At 39.2% G+C, this 15,894-nt stretch overlaps 1 protein-coding gene and 1 non-coding gene across 5 annotated transcripts in view; both read left to right on the top strand.

Moving 5' to 3' along the window:
- CDH8 (cadherin 8) overlaps window positions 1-15,894 on the top strand; it is a 386,150-nt gene that overhangs the window by 262,602 nt on the left and 107,654 nt on the right. The window lies entirely within an intron of this gene.
- LOC137215769 (small nucleolar RNA SNORA18) lies at window positions 13,290-13,420 on the top strand. Its single transcript, XR_010939405.1, has one exon. It is a non-coding gene; the product is annotated as a small nucleolar RNA SNORA18 (small nucleolar RNA).

Raw genomic sequence — 15,894 nt, 5'->3', positions numbered from 1 at the left:
TCCAACCCAGGCTACTTAGGAAAAATACATCTTTATAGGGAGCTCATTGTTTCGAGAAATTCTGGGTCCTGGAGTTGGATGGAGTTGGCCACATTTTGCCCGTACAACCTTGGGCAAATTATTTCCTCTCTCTTGCTCTCAGTTTTCCCACCTGTGAAATGGGAGTCATAATTGTTCTTTTAAAATTAGGTTGTAGTAAGAACTGAATTAAAAGTGATGGTACTATACCTTTTAGCTTAAAATCTATAATCTTTAGTAATTGATGAATAAATCACATATGTTCTTGTTAATACAGCCCTAACCTGAGGCTTTGAATAACAGCTTAATTTTAAATTATTTATTTGGTTTATATTTTATTTTACCCCTTCTCCCCACAACAACAAAATTGGTAGTCGTGACTTGTGTGTTACTGCTGGGTGCAGTTGTGTTTCTTCATTGCACCGCCAATATGTTCACTGACCTTCCTCTTGTCCCTGGTTCGGGCTTGGTGGATTGACCTGTGCCTAAATAAAAACCCTCGAAATGAAGCAGGCATATTCTGGGAGAGCCTGATTGAATTAAGGACTTCAGATTTTATATCAAGATCTCGTTCAAAATATGCAGTGTCTCTATCTATTGCCTGTGGCATAATCAGGACTAGAGTGTCTTTAAGATCAATATCATTCCCTTGTATAGAATTGAGTGGAAGCAGATGGAGAGAAGATGTTGTCCAGTTCAGTAACTATCACAGAAGGGAAAGGATGATGAAAGTCTGAGGTGAACAGTAAAATTCAGGGGCAGGAGTGGTTAAGGGCTCCCAAATATCAGAGAAGCTGTAGCACTATCGCTGACTGTCTGGGAATATAAGCACATGGCAAGTTCCTAGCAAGATCCCCCTACCTCAGACAAGCATGCAGGTGCTATAAGGTAGAGATCAGTATTCTTAAAAATAGAGATTATAATGAAGGGAAGTGGAAATAAATTATGGGAAAGTGAAGGGGAAGCTACAGTTTCCTGGGAAAGAGATCAGCATACAAAATAAGATTTCCCTACAGGGAAGAATGGGAGTATCATTCCAAGTTCAAGGAGAAGCCTGATACAGGCCCCACATGAATATCATTTTGTGGGTAACCCACACCAGATTTATTTAAACCACTATAGTGCCCACTTCATATACAGCTGCTCCAGTTACTTGAATACTGACTTGGAAATCTCTCCCTTAGTTCGTCTTTGTTCTGCATCCTTTGTACCGATATCCTCCCACCACCTCTCCATCTCTTTCATCTTTACCCCTCTTTTGTTCTAATCTACTGATATTTAGAAAAAGCCTGCAGATTGAGACTGGAGCTATATCAATAGATTTTAACTAGGAACTCCTTTAAGATATCACTATGCCTAATAGCCCCTTAATCCTAACCCAGAAAAAGGCAGAAGGTAAGAGGCTTCCATCCCTATGTCTTGCCCTGGTCTCTCTTTATAAACCACCCTCCTCAAATCCTTAACAGTAACTCCTACTGTAGACAACTGTAGATAAAGGATAGGAAGTAGGCAGCAAATAGTAATTCAAGGTTTTCAGCTGCAAGTTGTAGCAAACTGACCAGTCATAGCAAATGGTCGTCTCCAGACTTGAGGGTACCAGATTAAGGGGGGGCAGGTAGGGGAGGTCCTAGATATGTGAAGAGATTATAAATATTGGAGGATAGTAGGTTGATTTACCCTCAGCTACGGTTTCTCTGAGGACAGAGGAAGCACATGAACTTGGGAAGAAAGTGCAGACGTCAGTCTACAAGTCAAAGAGAATAACATATGAGTTAAGTGGCCAAGTTTATAAGTCAGTTTGCTTGGATGGAATCATAATTTTTTCATTCAGTCACACTCACTCCATTGGTAAATTACTTCGTTCTGTGGCTTAGTTTCCCTATTTATAAAATGGGGGATATATTGAAACACCTTTAGAGGTGTGTGATAAGGAATGAATATGTTTACATCCTAATATCTTTCCTAACGTAGAATAAACTTCCGGTAATAATGCTTATGCTAATATTAATTATCATAACAATAATTATAAAGTAAACATTAATTTTATCACTTTATATAATTAAAGAGGATATGCCTAAAAGTAATCTTTTTGTCATCAAGTAAAACCACCCACCTTTATTTTAAGGATATACAAATTGTGAGTTTTTGAGGACGTATCATCCTGAGCTGATTTGGGAGGTATAATTTTCCACAAAAATATGTATCCAAAAGGAGGGGCTTCTTTCCTCTTGTCAGTCCTGGCCAGCTTGGCAACCTTAAAAGCCTCCTTCTTACCCCAAACTAAGGTCACAGTTACTGTTACCACTGCTTTCTCAGACAGCAGTAGTGCTTACTAGGTAAAAGCAAACTATGAAGTCAAATTTTCAGAGCCAGAACATATGCTCTGTGTGTGATTTGAATAAGTCACATAATCTCTTTTAGCCTCAGTTGCTATATTTGAAGTTTGTCATGACAATTAAATGATGTAATACAGGTAAACTGCATAAAATAGAGCCTGGCGTATAGGAAGGACTCAATAACGTTTCTTCTTTCCCCTCTCTAGTGCCCCTCCCCCCTCCTTCCTCACCCTCCTCTCTATCCTTCTCCAGACCAAACCTGGTGCCTACTCAACCCTGCATAAACATAAGCTTTATGTCCTTTATCTAAACATTCTATTTGTCATTCAGATCTCCCTTTTTCTCCCAGCCATTTGGGCTTAGGAATAAAGGGAACCAAAATAGTCATATGGACGTTGATTTGTATTGGTTCACTTCTGCTGCATAAATGACCGTGTCAAAACTTAAAATGATAAAGATGTATTTCTCGTGGTTCTCTGGAGCAGCTGAGTGGTTCTTTTGGTCTGAACTGGTTTTGCTAGTCTATCTGGTCAGCTGGTGGCTTGTCTGGGGCTGGATGATCTATATTGGCACCAATTGTATATATTGACAGGCTAGTTAGGCGTTAGTTAGCACCTCTTCTCTGCTCCACATGGCCTCGCATCCTCTAATAGGCTAGCTCAGCTCCTCTGGTGCTACTCCCAGGCGTCCATGGAACAGCAAAAGACTGGGGAGCAAGTACTTGCCAAGTCTCTATTTGCATCAAGTTTGCAAATCCCACTGGTCAAAGCAAGTCACATTACCAAGAGTAGGTTTAAGGAGTGGAGAAACAAATGTCACCTCTTGATGGGAGGAGTTGGAATTTCCAAATATTATGGGCAGTCTTTTTTGGAAAAATTAATTTCACACTGGGGTGCTAAATCTCAGTATATATGACCAAGAATGATATGGACCTGTAGCCTACACATATAGGTACTTCCCTTCTAGATTCCTCTTCTCACATACATCTAAAATTCTCTGCTCTCACGTCTTACTTATTTGAGAAAAAGGATTGGACACGGTATTTCTAACAGCTGTCAACTAGTTAACTATAGATTCTTTAGAATTTCAACTTAAGTAGCAATTTGTATTATTCATAATAAATCTATTAGCACATTTCTAATGCTACAAAAATTTCTCCTACCTGACTGCTAGTGTAAGCTTTAGCAACTATTATTAATCCTTTGCTATAAGGTCTCAAAGATCCATGCTCTTTGCCTTTAAGAGACTGGTTGCGGCTTATAATACCCATTTACTTTCTTGAGGTTTTGAAAATACCTTTTTTTGTTTGTTTGTTTGTTTGTTTTGGCTATGCCTTGTGACTTCCGGGATCTTAGTTCCACGACCAGGGATGATCAAACCCAGGCCCACAGCAGTGAAAGGGCCGAGTCCTAACAACTGGGCTACCAGGGAATTCCTTGAAAATACATTTCTAAAGGGAGAAATTGGTAAAGTCCTTGTTCTCATGAGACATTTTATTATTGCTTTGTTATTGATCACTGTTTTATCCTGGGAGCCTAGCACAGTGGGGCTCCCAGTACATATTTGCTGAGTTAATGAATGAATAAAGGAAATAAGAATTAATACCACAAGATAGTAACCTGATTATTTCTGACTCTAAACAGACACTATTGATTAATGGGTGGAAAGGATCTCTGCTTTTAATATACCCCACTTAGCTCTTTGTTAAAAGTCTTGGGCAGACAAGCACATAGGCACAGTGGCTTTTCTGGATTTTTTAAAGTCATTCTTTCCTGAGTGACTGAAGGTGAGGCATAAAGGGCAGGAATGACTACGCTCTCCTTGTATGAAAATTGTGGGGCACTGACTGTGCTCAAAAGGAAGAATTCCCAAAGAATATTAACCAATCTAAGGTCAGAGACAGAGACCATGAGAAAGGTGCTGGCAGAGAGGAGCCTCAGGTCCTCTCACTTTTTCCCCAAGGAGCCAGGCTTCTGATCTAAGAACCTTTATTTCTCTTCCCTCTGAGAGCCTGAGGCAAGCCCTGAATTATGCCAGCCCACACTTCATTACCCAATGAGCCCGTTTATCGTTTAATCTGATATGTATTGAACAAGTGGAAGCAGGTTACAAAGCGGCAAAACCTAAAGAATGAAAATGCAGCATGTTTTCTGATTACAGGACTCCCTAATCCAGGGCTTAGAAGTCAGGGCTAAAAACAGATGCCAGTTCCATCTCTGATCCACCCCCACCCACCTAGCATTTCAGTGCCAGGTCAGGTGGCCCTTTCAGCCAGATGGCAGAATTTTGAACTATGATAACTTGCTTCCATCTAATTTGGGGTGGCAGGGCATTGGTCACTCTACACCCTCACTTATGATACTGATACCTTCTTGTTCCTGGAGTATCTATAGGACAAGGGTTCACCCCACATGATGCCCAAGGTCAAGGGTTACGCTGTTTGTCACAAAGAAGCAAGGAAGTAGAATGTAAAGAAACTGTCTCTAAGGCATGCATTGAAACTGTAAAAATTATTATAAAAAATAATATATAAAAATATTTATAATATTATAAAAAGCATATAATTTGGAGTAGGGTGGGATCTCTCCATTGGATGGGAGAGACAGTCTTCTCTGGGAAGATTCTTTGTGGACGGTATATTTTCATCAGGGTCATAAAGCAACAGTAGGCTTTTGTCAGAGATGTATTTCCAAACTAACAAACGTCTCAATCAAGAGGAGAAGAGCACAGAATATCTTCTGAAGATTAGAGAACTCAGGAGAGAAAAGAATATATGGTTGGAAAGTTAAGTATGGAAAATTATGATTGCCTTCGGATGCCAGGCACAGGAAATGATCTTATTCTCTGTGTCAGAGGGGCCCATCAAATACATAGAAATATCAAAATAAGGGAAATGTCTGGCTCAGAATATTAGCATTCCAGATTTAGGAGCAGAATAGGTTATGAGTGGAACAGAGAGCCTACAACCTAGAGAATGAGAAGGGGAAGAATATGGCTATGATGGTGGCTCAGAATCGCCCAGAGAGCTTGTTACAACACTGGGCCAAAGAATCTGTATTTCTAACAAGTCCCCACGTGAGGCCGATGCTGCCGGCCCAGGTCCCGCACTTGGAGAACCACTGCTATAACCCCTGCAGTCCTGATTCAGAGTAAAACTGAAGCTGCGTTAGAAATGGAGTTTGAATGAACAGAAATTGGCATCTGGCTAAAACTAATGAGCAGCAAGGAAACTGATGGAGACTAAACCTTGGTGACGAGAATGAAAGTAATGATACAATTAAGAGTTACTGCTTACTGTATGCTAGGCAACATTCTCGCCCTTCTCATGCCCTTTATCCATTTAATCCTCACAACGGTTCCATAAATTGGTACCACCTGTCTCTCATCTCATAAAGAAAGCGAAGATACCAAACTTCAAGCTCTCCATGTTTAGGTGGCTAAGTTTGGATTTGATCCTAGGTTTGTCTGACTCTTCAGCCCAATCTCTGACAATTGAGCCTGCATCCTCTCCTAGTGATAGCCTAGTTGCTCCTGAGACATATCATGATTCATGTTAACAAGTCAAAAAACAGAAAAGATGGTCCATCCTTCCAAAGTTTAAGAGTTCACAGCCTTCCTTTGACTAGCTCTTTATAAAACAGGTTAGAACACAATGGGATGTCACTGATACGCTTTTTTCCCTACTGAAAGGGTGGGAGGAGGTCCAGTTGGGGATAATGAATCTAAAATTTGCATCTGTGAACTAGCTGTTCCAGGGGAATTTGGATTTTTAGGAACCTCCAGTTCCTAAATTTAAAACAAAGGGGCTCCTTATATTGAAGTTTGAATGCTCCTGCAACCCACTGAGATAAGCCTAGAATGATGCTGAAGTCTGCTCGGCACACCTGCTGTTATAATTTGACAATGAATGATTAATAATAGGCTGAAGAAGGGAGACATGGAATAAAACCATGGATGACAAATGTGGAAGGAAAAAGCGTCGGCTCTGCAGCCAAACAAATATGAATTCCAACCTAGTTTACATTAACAACAACCTACTTGAACATCAACAGTTTCCTTGATCAATCTAATGTGTTTATTTATTGGTTAAAAGGAAACTGTAATACTCAATAGGGAACTAACACTAAGCTGGTTGATATAGAGAATATATATGCATATATAATTATCATATTTCTGTAATTAATATAGCTTACATTAATATATTATACTCATCACATTATAACATATTATTTACTATAATTTAATATGGTATAATATAAATATATTCTCTATATCTGTTTTTAGCAATGGCAATAATAATAAAAGCCTCATCACCTGTTCTTTCAGGTGAACTATTGTGAGCTTGATGTTCAAGAGACACTGACTTAAAAAAAAAAGACACTGACTTTTTAGAGCATTCTCTGTCTTGACTTTAACTGTTTTGTTCAGTAAAACAAACAATTTTAATGCGCTATGAAGAAAATCTGTGTTTCTCTATTTTATAAAAATATATATATATATGTATTTTTCCTAGCTCTAAAATAAGGCTTGTCTTCAGGTTGTGTTTTAAGCACAGTATCTGAATCTCATTGCCGGTTAATATTTGAGTATCTCTGGATATAAACATACCCATACTGAGCCAGCATCTGATTTCCTGCTGAAGTATTTTTCACATTTCCAATATAATTATGTAGCAGTTACAAAGAAACCAAGACTGAACTCCACAGAATATCAGAATACAACAAATCCACATTTGTTTAAGAAACGATATAAAAAGCATGGAAGACAGAACTGATGTGTTGGGTGACTTCTCAGGGAAACTGATAACCTAAAATAAATCTGAAAATATCTGGATATTTATCAGAAGTGATTGGTTAGGCATGGGTTGAAAAAGGCATTTAGATGTTCTACAAATGGCCTCTGGCATATAAATAGGAGACCTTAGTGAAAATGGAAAATACTGAATTAGATATCTTTATTTTGGTTTTGGTCTCTGAATGATTGATTTTGTCCCTTGTAGTCTCCATCTTAAAGAGAGTTAAGATCCAATAAATTAGTCAGTAAATGTACCAAATGACTGTTGACTGAGCACACAAAACTTTAGTGGGTCAAACACATTTCTGCACCGCTGTACTAGACACTATGGTCACATGTTGTTAAAGACATAGTTCCCGGCCTGGATGCGGGGCTTCTGCAGTAGGGAGATAATTGCTGGACTACAAGCAGGTTGTCTAATGGAAGGAGACAGAACACATCCTAACAACACAGATGAGGAAGAAATTAGCTCTGTATGGTGCCTTCTCCAGTGTCCCTAGGAGTCAAGTGCAATGCTCTATTGGGACAAGTGAAGAGGAAGAGCAAGAATGTTGCAGGTGAAGGGAATAGCATGAATCCACCCAGGATGTTTTGGGAATTTTGTGATGAAAGGTAGGGAATTGTTGATCTTGGCTTGTTTCAGTCCTGGTTATGGGAGCCTCCACTGTATGCACACTTATTTCCACGTGGACCTTTCTGTTGTGCTTTTTAGCCAACAGGACAATAAAAATGAACACCCAAGGTATATTGTCTGTTTGTAGAAGGACTGGAGAAGCTTACTGGTCTTTGGGCATCATAGGAATTACGATTTGGGAAAGTTGCATAGATGCATACAGAGCAACTCTCCTACGATCTCCTTTGATTCAGCGTCTAGATCTGTTAAATTTACTAATATCTGTGAGTGGCAATCAAGGCAAACTAGAATTTGAGATGCTACCTAATTCCAGGCAGAATGACAGTCACCACTGTGTGCAAACATTTGTTTCATTCACTCCTTATAACAGCATTGGGATGGACACCTCCTGAGCATTGTTTCAGAAATACATGAAATGAAATCTGGGGAAGTCAGGGAATGTATATGAGGTCACAGATCTAACACTATGAGGTTCAAATCCACCAGGTTTAATACCAAAGCCTGAACTCTCTACTCTTGGGTGCTACTAATTGTGACAGATGGGAAAACAGGGCAAACATCCTTGAAAAATATTAATCTCTGTACAAATGTGTCATTAAATGCCAGGCTTTGTGCTAGGCACTATACGTTCGGGCAGAAAAAATCAGGGAATTAAATTGCTGGTAGTCTACTTGGGATAAAAATCATAAAAATAAAAGCCACATAATGTAGTATGTTTATTTTATTCAGCATAGTTTTGCCAAGAAACTTGGCTCATCTACACCTTCACATGAATATTTTTGTCCTTCTTCTTAATGGACACATACTGTAATTATTGTGTCTACAATAGGAACAACTAATTTTAAGAGGCAAGGAGTTGGGTATGATAAATCCATTCAGGAAACATAGGTTCAATTCTTGGACCTATCATAATGGTACTTCTGGACTTCAGAGTTCTCTTTAGCCTGTGGATAAAATGAGACCATCACTAAGTTCTCACCCATCTCGGGTTGATGGCTCTTCAGTGGCTGCAGCATAATATGAGAATGAAGAGCACAGGTTTGGGGACAGAAAGATATGGGGTTGTAAGCTAACTACAATACCTGTAACTCATGTGATGTTAGGAAAAGCGCTTATCCTTTCTAAGCCTTATTTTCATCATTTGTAAGGTGTACATAATAACATTTTTCTATAGTGTTGTATGCTTCACCTACCATAGTCCCTAGTCTTAAAAAAATCATAGAATTGTTGAAATATACAGGGGAACATGTGGGGGAAGCAAAAATCTTTAATCCTTTAAAACAGCATATTCAAAGTATGGTCTAGTGTAAAGTCTTTTAGGGGTTCCATGAGGTCACAGTGTGTTTATAATAATACACAGATGCTATTTGCCTTTTTCTCTCTCATGTTCTCACACGTGAGAGTGGAGTTTTCCAAAGGCTACATAACATGTGTTGGTATCATTGCTCAATGGCTAATGAAATGTGTGTGTGTGTGTGTGTATTATTTTGTTTTAAAAATTAGTTGTGATTTCTAGTTGGTAAATATTGAGAGATATAAGCTAGTAACATGTTTTTATAAATAAAAACATTTTGATTTCTTTAGTTATTTTTAAGTGTATAAGGAGGCCCTGAGACCAAACTGTTTAAGAACCATGGCCTTAGGAAGGCATTTATCTTCCCAATTAGTTTGAGATATAGTAACAGCAAGAAGTATTGCTATATCTTAGATATCATGTTGATAAAATAATTTATCACCAGCAAAATGTAGGTTGGATATTGAAAGCAGTAATGTATATAACATCTTTCATAGGATTCTTGGTATAGTATAGAGAGTAAGAGCTCACTAAATGTTAGTCATTGTTAAGAGCAGAATGAAAATGAAGTTATCCTCAGTGGAAAGAGATTGACATTATAATTGACATTTCTAGGGTCTCATCAAATAAGGCTGCCTTCTCTAGAGACAGCATTTTGTCAGGACAGATCAAAGACTTGCCTTCTGCTAAATCCCGGGTATTGTTACTCTTTCAGAGAGGCATATGAGCAGGAATAGGGAATTAAGTATGTCACAGAGATAAAGGCGGGGGGCCCATCCAGGTCTTCCAGGGAGTGACACCCCGGTATAAGGACCAAGCCTGATGTGCTCTTTCAAGACAAGCCCTGCCTCTAGAAATAGGCGGATTAACAGAACACAGGGCTGCTAGGATTTAAATTGCATATCTAACTCCCATTCCTCTCACTCCATGTTTTTTCAAGCCAATTTTTGTGACTATTTTATTCAATTTTAGAAACGCTGCAGTAAAATTTGCTGACCTAGATGATGATGATAATAATGACAACAACAACTATCATTCCATCATTTCTCAAACTTAACTTTCCTCAGAGCTTGACACAGCATTCTAAGTAGTCACCCATGTATTTTACAAAACTTTCCTGTGTGGTTAGAAATTAGATTATCTACATTGTGCAAATGAGCAAATCAGATAGCTATTGTGTGTCTTTAAGATTTAAGGACTTTACAACTAGTACTTGGTGGAGCCAAACTTTGAACCTTCGTTTGTCTGACACCAGAACCTCTGCCTTAACCACTGTGCCACACTCCAAAGCCTTTGGCGGACATTTTATTTTCACTGTAAATTAATGTAATTTACATTACACTGTAAATTCACATTCTTGTTAAGCAGGTGTCTTCCATGGGCTTGGCTAATGCATATCTGTGCTGAAGCACCATTCTCTTCAGGAATGTGCTGACAGAATAAAGTTTCTGTTCCCACAAAGCTGAGGACAAAACCCTAAATCTCAGTGAATGTAGCAAGGTGAATGATATTTTGGAAAATTTAGTCATGAGAGTGAGGCTCTTGCCAGATAAGGATAACTTTGGCCTCCAGATTTCATTTCTGCTAGTAATAGGAATTCCTTACATTTCTCTTTTTATATTATATATTTGGTAAACTGATTCTTTATTCTTTACAACATTGAAGCCTCAAAACACCACTATGAAAATAAGCCAGAGCTGGTTGTATTATCCTACATTTTAGATGATGTAGCTGAAAGTTAGAAAGCTTGAGTTGTTTTCTCAGGATCATTCTGCTAGACAGTGCAAAGTCATTTGGTAACCCTAAGACTTTTCATGAATCTGTAAGTAGCATGTGCTTCACTAATATTCATTTTGCAAGAACAGATATGTACCAGATCAATTCTGGTAATACAAACTGTGAGGATGGTAACAATAATACCACCTCTTGGTCACTCTGTGTATTTCCATCAATTTTATGGAGTAGTTATTTTATTTTATTTTATTTTTTGCGGCACGCGGGCCTCTCACTGATGTGGCCTCTCCTGTTGCAGAGCACAGGCTCCGGACGCGCAGGCTCAGCGGCCATGGCTCACGGGCCCAGCTGCTCCGCGGCATGTGGGATCTTCCCAGACCGGGGCACGAACCCGTGTCCCCTGCATCGGCAAGTGGACTCTCAACCACTGCGCCACCAGGGAAGCCCCTGGCGTAGTTATTTTACCTAGGAACTGTATAAGGAGTGTCACACACACTTTTAAATCATGCAGAAATCATCTTGGTAAACACCTTGAAAAGTGTTAGCACATCAGAAGAAATCGAATTGAGAATGGGCGTGTTTCCACTGTCTTCAAGGGAGCAAGATGGCTGCTGCCCTGCTCCTTACACAGTGCTCATCCTCTCACCACTCTGCAGACTGTCTTCTCCAAAGCACATAAATGCAGCCCTGGAGTTGTGTATGCTTGAGGCTCAGAAGTTAGATCTTGTTTTTAAGGTGCCAGGATAATGTTGGCCTGAAGCTTCTCTTCATACCATAAGTAACTTGCATGGACAAAAGACTATTAACTTTTCTTAGTACAATAAATATTGAGATAAGAGACTGTTAAGTAAATAGATTATATTATCTTCATTTTATAATATTGAGATATATGGAGGTAATTTCCTCAAGATCACTGAATGAGCAATTTCTAAAATTAAAATGTCTACCAAGTCTGTCTTTCTACATCAGTAGACTATATTCAAGTTAAGAGCACATGGACTCCTTGCAAATAACTAAGTTTATTCTGGATATAGAGTCTCTCCTCTCTCTCTGACTCCTTTCTCTCCTCCCATGGAATCAGCCTTGGGTTTCTCAAAGGAATGCAGCTAATTTAAAAAGTTTAGGGCTTCCCTGGTGGCGCAGTGGTTAAGAAACTGCCTGCCAATGCAGGGGACACGGGTTCGAGCCCTGGTCCGGGAAGATCCCACATGCCGCGGAGCAACTAAGCCTATGCACCACAACTACTGAGCCCATGCGCCTAGAGCCCGTGCTCTGCAACAAGAGAAGCCACCGCAACGAAAAGCCCGCGCACCAAAACCAAAAGTAGCCCCCGCTCACTGCAACTAGAGAAAGCCTGTGCGCAGCAACGAAGACACAATGCAGCCAAAAATAAGTATATTAATTAATTAAAATAAATAAATAAAAAGTTTATATCGGTCTATTGCTGAAGTACTGGGTCAAGCCAGATGTGAATTTCAGACCTTGTTTCATATTTGAAAACAATAAAGTTACTTCCTTTCTTATCAGAGTTAAAGCCTAGAAGGCAGAAAACAGTAGAACTCTCCTGCATTAATGCGAGAGCATTTTTAAACAATTAGATGCCTATAATACGTGATGTCAAAACATCTGGCAGCAGAAATGGAAAATTAAATCAACTGGAATTTATCCACATACAGCCAAGCAACAGACGTGGGGGAAAGGCTGGATGAGTATCTCAACTAATTTTGACAAATTCCAGGAGAAATGAACCCTAATTGTCCACTTATTAAGTCTTTGGAATCATGGGTCTAATGATAGTAATCCCATCTGAAGGTTGGGTGCCAAGTGAAGTGTCAGCTTGCAGCATTTGAAGATCATCCCTTTCTTGGTTTCTTAATTCTCAGATGTCTTCATTCTTTTTTTTTTTTTTTCTGAAAAATTGTTTAGTTTCTCAGATCTGTTTGAGATTTAGGCATTTGATTTAAGCACTTGATTCAAACAACAAAAAGCTCTTTAAAAATCACATTATTCCTGCATTCTTATATCTGCCTTACTCACCAAGGTTGGTAGGGTCATAGTTCTACTGGAAATTTTATTTGAAGAGTCCAATAGAATAATGATGATGATCTCTTAATTTATCCAGATTACAGCTCTTTACATGTATTTCATTAATCTTTGCAGCATTTCTCTGAAGTATGTAAAGGGCAAGTATTATTAGACCCATTTTTCAAGTGTAGAAAACAAGATAAAATGAGATAGAAAATCATTTTCCTAGGATAGCAATAAGAGCCTTGACCAAACCACCTCATATATGTAGTTGCAGTATTGCTTTGAAAACGTGACAAATGCTAGCTAGTTAATTTACTTGGAAATTATTTCTTAAACTTGTAAGATGAGTTATTTGTGTGTGTGTGTGTGTGTGTGTAGATCTGTATCTATATTAATATTCTGAGGGGAAGAGGAAAGGGAATTGTTTCTACACATTACAATAAGCATTGGAGTTGAGGTCTATCCCAATGAGGCTTTTCCTATAGACCTACATCGTTGGAAACACCCCACAGGATAACTATGTAGTTTCCTTTACTCACAGAACTATGTGTTAAATCTGTGGGAAAGAACTACAAGACAGAGCTGCTAAATAAACTATGAAAAACCTAACAATCAAACGTTTTAATCATAGGTATCGGCATATCCCAAAGATCTGTACTATTCTAGGGTGTGATAGCTTAGGAATTAATATGATTTGAACTTAATGAATGTTTAGAGGGTGTCTTAAATTCAGAACCAGGCAGATCCATCTCCTCTGACCCTGAACATGGCCCTAAAGTAAATTGCTTGAGGAAACTGGATCCTAAAGATTACAGGTGGGGAATTTTTGAAGTGTGTCCATATTCCATTGGATATCAAAGAAGTCTGACTAAAAGAATTGTGCATGACTTGACATGACAACTGTGGATTGAGCAAAAGTTCTTTTTGGAAGGGCTGTCTTGAAGATTATGACTCAAACATTGGAGGAACTAAGGTAGATTGGCAGTGGAAGGAATCAGAATGTGTGAAATTCCTTAAAAATGTATTGACTTTAAATAATTTTGCCTGTGTTACACATAATTTTTAAAACGCTTTACACTTTTTGTAAAATAAATAAATAAAATAAGCATTGGAGAACTGAGAACTAATTTAAATTAGTCAATCCTCTCTTGGTCTATGTCATGCCACCTATTACCTTCACCGTGTCAGTTTTCTCTACCTTTCCTACCCAAAGCTCATGACACAACAGACTATGAAGACAGAGAATCTTTGGTGTACTTCGTTCAGTGTGGGGACAAGACGAAATGTACAGCAACGTTAATCAGTTTATGGACACGTATAATGGTTATGCTGTGTCAGTAATTGGAAGTGAATGGTTAACGATTCATGTAGATGGTAGAAATTAGTCTTGCTTTTCCAAAGATAAACTGAGCACATTTGGAGCCATCTGTGGAGAAGGACAGGAAAAGAGTTGAAGTTGGGTAGTTCTCTTTGATTTGAATCTAAAACCCATTCCTTTCTCAACTGACTGCTCCTGACCTCTTTTCAATGCCCTTTCGTACTTCTGTCATCAAAGAAAGGAATTCTGGGAAGGTAGCATTTTGTTTGAATTCTGTCTAGGCCACATATGCGTTGTGTGACTATGGGAAAGCCCCCCCCCCCCATGTTTCTGAGCTTCAGCTTCCTTCTTTGTGAAACGTGAATGATAATATCAACATCATAGGAATGTTGAATGATCTAAAGTAGAGAAGGCACCTAGTTAGCACCTAGCATCATGCCTGGTACATTGAAATTGACAATTAGCTATATTTGATGTATTCATTCGATTGTTATAGTATATTGTTCACCCTAAATTATTCATCTTTGAATTTCCAGGGGCTAGCAGAAACTAGAGTATGATGCTCAATGATACTAGTTGCTATTATTTTATTTATTTATTTTTGGCTGTGTTGGGTCTTCGTTTCTGCACAAGGGCTTTCTCTAGTTGTGGCAAGCGGGGGCCACTCTTCATCGCGGTGCGTGGGCCTCTCACTGTAGCGGCCTCTCCCGTTGCAGAGCACAGGCTCCAGATGCGCAGGCTCAGTAGTTGTGGCTCACGGGCCCAGTTGCTCCGCGGCATGTGGGATCCTCCCAGACCAGGGCTCGAACCCGTGTCCCCTGCATTAGCAGGCAGATTCTCAACCATTGCGCCACCAGAGAAGCCCACTAGTTGCTATTATTAATGAGGGTCTACCCTGCTCCATTAGCCGTGTGCTTTGCTGTTATTGATATAACTTTATTATTTCACTTCTGAAGATTCTACAAAAATATACAGAATCCTAATCTATTCTCTCACAGCTTTGAAGCGTTTTCTAGCTATGCCTATTTATTTGGCAAAAAGGATTAAAAAAAAAACTACACCTCCCCCTGAAGTCCCTAAACCATCTACTCAATCTGAATATTGCTATTTTCTTGAAGTTAAACCCTAGACATAAAAATGATAACTGATTTTTTATGCTGTCAGTTGTGCATTCAGATAACACTTGGTTCTGCCAGCAACTTCCACAGAATTGAAGTTTAGAAGATAAATAGACAGAAAAGCCAGTCAGAGACAATCAGAGGTTTCCCTTTCAACTCTGCCTCCCAATAGTATTATTTTACAGCTAATGTGCACTCTGTCGACTTGTAGTCTGTGCCTTGTGATGCACATGGAAGGATCAATGGGGAGCCTTGGGGAGGAGGAGGACCAGAGCACGCAGACACTCTGCAATCCCGAAACCAGAACATCCTGGGTGGTGTATCTGAGGTTCCTGTTATGAGCTTAGTGTCCAGAAAGTGATATGGTCAAAACTGCCTGAGTGAATAATAATATCTATTCTGACTCTGGAATGTGTGTCAGCAGTTCAGACACTCCCTGTTGTAAATAGCTGGAAACCAGAACTGGCCCACAGGAGCTAGACTAACAGACGAAGAAAGACTGGACAATTGAGCACCGTGCTTATGAACATAGGCTCTGGAGGGATCCAGACCGGAAGGATCATTTCTGTTGTCCCTTTATGTACTGTGCAAGCCCAAATCCTAGGCTCCTTCTAAGATGT

Source organism: Pseudorca crassidens, chromosome 20, assembly GCF_039906515.1.
Source record: "Pseudorca crassidens isolate mPseCra1 chromosome 20, mPseCra1.hap1, whole genome shotgun sequence".
NCBI classification, from domain to species: domain Eukaryota; kingdom Metazoa; phylum Chordata; class Mammalia; order Artiodactyla; family Delphinidae; genus Pseudorca; species Pseudorca crassidens.
This window is presented reverse-complemented; position numbering and strand designations above follow the sequence as displayed.